Below are 4922 nucleotides of genomic sequence, written 5' to 3'. Positions count from 1 at the left end.
GGGACAGGGGCTGGGACTGGGACAGGGGCTGGGGCTGGGGCTGGGACTGGGACTGGGCACTGGTGCCTGGGACAGGGACAGAATAAGCCTCACTCTAGAGGGGTCTGATATTTCATCAGATGTGGGGAACGCGGGTCAGGTAAATCAGGAACATTTCTGCCTGTAACTGGTCTTGTGTGCAGTTCTGGAATCCACATTCTGGGAGGGAAGTGATAACACTGGAGGGGGTGTAGAGAAGATTTACCAGAATGTTGCCTGGGGCTGGAGAGCTTCAGTTATGAAGAGAGCCTGGACAGACTGGGGTTGTTTTCCTTGGAGCAGAGGAAGTTGAGAGGGTTCACAATTGAGATGTGTAAACTCGAAGGCATAAACTAGGCAGGCAGGAAGAGACTTTTTCCCTTGGTGAAGAGTTCACTGATTAGGTGGCATTGATTTAAGATCAGGGACGGAATATGTAGAGAGGTTGTAATGCAAGATGTTTCAGGCAGAGCGTGGTGGGAATCTGGAACTCTCTGCATGTGAGGTTGGTAGAGGCAGAAATCTCATAGCATTTAGATGTACACTTGTGATGGCAAGGCATACAAGGCTTAAGGACCAAGTGCTGGAAAATGGGATTAGAACAGTTAGGTAGTTACTAACAGCAGAAACCAATGGCCCAAAGGGCCTTTTTCAGTGCTTTAGAGTTCTACAGTTGACTCTATTAGCTGATGGTGGAAGAATTAGAGAACAGAAATGGAAGATTCTGTGCAAGAGATGCAATGAGACTATGTGAGGGACAAATGTTTTGTGCAATGAGTTCACTTGTCTAGACAGATAGGATGCTCTCAGTTTCTAACCTCGATCCGAAAGATGATGATTCTGACAGTACTTCCCTGGGACATTAAATATCTGGAGTGGGGCTCAGACCTTTAATCAACTGATTCTGAGTAGGAGTTAACTGCTTGCAGTGCCTGTGGCCCCATCCATTGTAAAATTGTCCTAATATTTGCTAATCAGCCTGTTCAGAGATGTTGGTGCACTGGAACAGGTGGGACCTTAATCCAAGATTTTGGCTCAGAGGTAGGAACACTGCCACCACACCACAAGCACTTTAAACCTGACCTCACAATATAAAGCATCTCTGCTATTTGTATGAGGTGATAATTGTTTTGAGTTGCTTATAAATGTTAGTTCTGGTTCAGCAAGTTCTGTTATTTTTAATGTACAAAGGTTTGGGGGAAAAAATCTAATGCTGTTGGTACTAATGATTTCAATATAGTTTTCAGCCAAACCATGTTGCTGTGTATGTGAGAATGTTTGGAACCAATCGATTAAGAGAAAGTGAGAACTGCAGCTGCTGGGGATCAGAGCTTAAAAATGTGTTGCTGGAAAAGCGCAGCAGGTCAGGCAGCATCAAAGGAGAAGGAGAATCGACGTTTCGGGCCTGAAGAAGGGCTTATGTCCGAAACGTCGATTCTCCTTTGATGCTGCCTGACCTGCTGTGCTTTCCTAGCAACATATTTTTAAGCACCAATCGATTTAAGCTGACTGTGAAAGTATAACACTGAGTGATGAGCTGAGTGATGATGTCTGACCAAGTGCTGGTCTTCTCTCCCACGTTTGAAGTGAAGGGTGTTTTTATTTCTGTTGAGATGGCAGTTGCACCACCCTGTGCTCCTTCATTACTGCTCAGAAGAGAGTGAATGTAGTTGCTTATGTGACCAGCCACGTGTGTTTTTCAAAGCAGTGTGGAATCCCAGCAGACCCTGCTTGCTGCAGTTTCAGTTTGCAGATTCTTCCCTCCCCCTGCCACGTTTCCCTCCTTCAGCAGTGAACTGCTGCAGAACTCTGCCCGGTGATTATCTGATTTTGGTTTCTTACTGCGTTCCCTGTTCAGCGATTTTCCCCCTCAATTGCTGCCTGGTTCTACATTTTCAGTCATGTGCTTTCTGTTCTTCTCCTTTCAAGCTACAGCATCTTTTGGAGTGATTTTTAAGTTTAAACAAAAGGAACAGCAAGCAACACCTATGCAGTTTTCCCACAACCCCTTGAAGTATATTACAGCCAGTGTAGGACTATTGAGATGTAATCACTATTGTAATGGAGGAAAGCCAATGTGTGCACAGCAAGCTCCTAGAAATAATAATGTGGCAACGACCAGTATTTTTTGGTAATGCAGTCTAATGTTGGCTGCTCTCCCAGTTATAAGATGCTCTGCAGAAATTCGCTAGAGATCTTTGGACAGCACCTTCCAACCCTCCAAAGGGTGAGAGATTTTTGGGAGCACCACCCTCTGCAAGTTCTCCTCCAAGCCACTCACCATCCTGACTTAGAGCTATTTTGGCATTCCATCATTGTTACTCGGTCAAAATCCTGTGACTCTCTTCTTAACAACACCGTAGGTGTCCATACACCACAGTGACTGCAGTGATATCAGAGGGCTGCTTGCCACCATCATCTTCAATTAGAGATAGGGAATAAATGCTGATCTAGCCAATGTCACCCTCATTCTCTGAATAAATTTTATAAACTTGCCCAATTGCAATGTATGAAGTTAGACCATAAGAGAGAGGAACAGGGGTAGGCCATTTGGCCCCCGTGAGCCTGCTTAACCATTCAATCGGATCATGGCTGATCCAGTACTTGTCACGTTCACTTTCCTGCCCTTTCTCCATAACCCTTGATTCCCTGACTGAGCAAGAATCTATATATCTCAGTCTTAAATATACACAAGGACTCCGCCTCCATAGCCCTCTGTGGCAAGTTCCAAAGACTCTCAAGCCTCAGTGAAGAAATTCCTCCTCATCTCAGTCTTAAAGTGGTGTCCCTTTGTTCTGAGGTGATACCCTTTAGCCCTAGACTCCCATGAGGGAAGTCATGATGTAGAGGTGCTGGTGTTAGACTGGGGTGTTTAAAAAAACACAACACCAGGTTATAGTCCAACAGGTTTATTTGGAAGCACTAGCTTTCGGAGTGCTGCTCCTTCATCATGTGGTTGTCAAATCAGAGATGGAAGTTCTTTTTCAGGTTGGCAATGTGTAACCACTATGACTCCACTGGGGTCCGTGCTGGATCACAACTGTTTACAACACACATTAATGACTTGGACAATAGAAGTAAATCTACTACAACCACATTTACAAAAGCATACAAATAGGTGAAAAAGCGAGATGAATATTAACAGTTTAGAGTATACTGATAGATTATGTGAGTGGGCAAAAGTTGGCAAATGGACTATAATGTGGGAAAATGTGAAGTTTGTTTTAAAGTGAGAACAAAAGAACAGAATATTGTTCTAATGGAGAGAAAGTGCAGAAAGCTGCAACACAAAGGCACTTGGGGGTGCACTGTAACACCATGTCTCTGTGCTCCCAGTTAGGATGCACTGTAACACCATGTCTCTGTGCTCCCAGTTAGGATGCAACTGTAACACCATGTCTCTGTGCTCCCAGTTAGGATGCACTGTAACACCATGTCTCTGTGCTGCCAATTAGGATGCACTGTAACATCATGTCTCTGTGCTCCCAGTTAGGATGCACTGTAACATCATGTCTCTGTGCTCCCAGTGAGGATGCACTGTAACATCATGTCTCTGTGCTCCCAGTTAGGATGCACTGTAAAACCATGTCTCTGTGCTGCCAATTAGGATGCACTGTAACATCATGTCTCTGTGCTCCCAGTTAGGATGCACGGTAACATCATGTCTCTGTGCTCCCAGTTAGGATGCACTGTAACCTCATGTCTCTGTGCTCCCAGTTAGGATGCACTGTAACATCATGTCTCTGTGCTCCCAGTTAGGATGCACTGTAAACACCATGTCTCTGTGCTCCCAGTTAGGATGCACTGCAACCTCATGTCTCTGTGCTCCCAGTTAGGATGCACTGCAACCTCATGTCTCTGTGCTCCCAGTTAGGATGCACTGCAACCTCATGTCTCTGTGCTCCCAGTTAGGATGCACTGCAACCTCATGTCTCTGTGCTCCCAGTTAGGATGCACTGTAAAACCATGTCTCTGTGCTGCCAATTAGGATGCACTGTAACATCATGTCTCTGTGCTCCCAGTTAGGATGCACTGTAACATTATGTCTCTGTGCTCCCAGTTAGGATGCACTGCAACTTCATGTCTCTGTGCTCCCAGTTAGGATGCACTGTAACATCATGTCTCTGTGCTCCTAGTTATGATGCACACTAACCTCATGTCTCTGTGCTCCCAGTTAGGATGCACTGTAACATCATATGTCTGTGCTCCCAGTTAGGATGCACTGTAACATCATATCTCTGTGCTCCCAGTTAGGATGCACTGTAACATCATGTCTCTGTGCTCCCAGTTAGGATGTACTGTAACCTCATGTCTCTGTGCTCTCAGTCATAATGCAATGTACCATTATGTCTCTATGCTCCCAGTTAGGATGCACAGTAACATCATGTCTCTGTGCTCCCAGTTAGGATGCACTGCAACTTCCTGTCTCTGTGCTCCCAGTTGGGATGCACTGTAACCTCATGTGTCTGTGCTCCCAGTTAGGATGCACTGTAACATCATGTCTCTGTGCTCTCAGTCATAATACAATGTAACATTATGTCTCTGTGCTCCCAGTTAGGATGCACTGTAACATCATGTCTCTGTGCTCCTAGTTATGATGCACTGTAACCTCATGTCTCTGTGCTCCCAGTTAGGATGCACTGTAACCTCATGTCTCTGTGTTCCCAGTTAGGATGCACTGTAACCTCATGTCTCTGTGCTTCCAGTTAGGATGCACTGTAACATTATGTCTCTATGCTCCCAGTCAGGATGCACAGTAACATCATGTCTCTGTGCTCCCAGTTAGGATGCACTGTAATATCATGTCTCTGTGCTCCCAGTTCGGATACACTGTAACATCATATCTCTGTGCTCCCAGTTAGGATGCACTGTAACATGATGTCTCTGTGCTCTCAGTGAGGATG

At 45.3% G+C, this 4922-nt stretch overlaps 1 protein-coding gene across 1 annotated transcript in view; it reads left to right on the top strand.

The window, feature by feature from the left end:
- gars1 (glycyl-tRNA synthetase 1) overlaps positions 1–4922 on the top strand; it is a 24302-nt gene that overhangs the window by 835 nt on the left and 18545 nt on the right. The gene's annotated exons all lie outside the window — the stretch shown is intronic.

This window comes from Chiloscyllium plagiosum, chromosome 5 (genome assembly GCF_004010195.1).
Source record: "Chiloscyllium plagiosum isolate BGI_BamShark_2017 chromosome 5, ASM401019v2, whole genome shotgun sequence".
NCBI classification, from domain to species: Eukaryota; Metazoa; Chordata; class Chondrichthyes; order Orectolobiformes; family Hemiscylliidae; genus Chiloscyllium; species Chiloscyllium plagiosum.
This window is presented reverse-complemented; position numbering and strand designations above follow the sequence as displayed.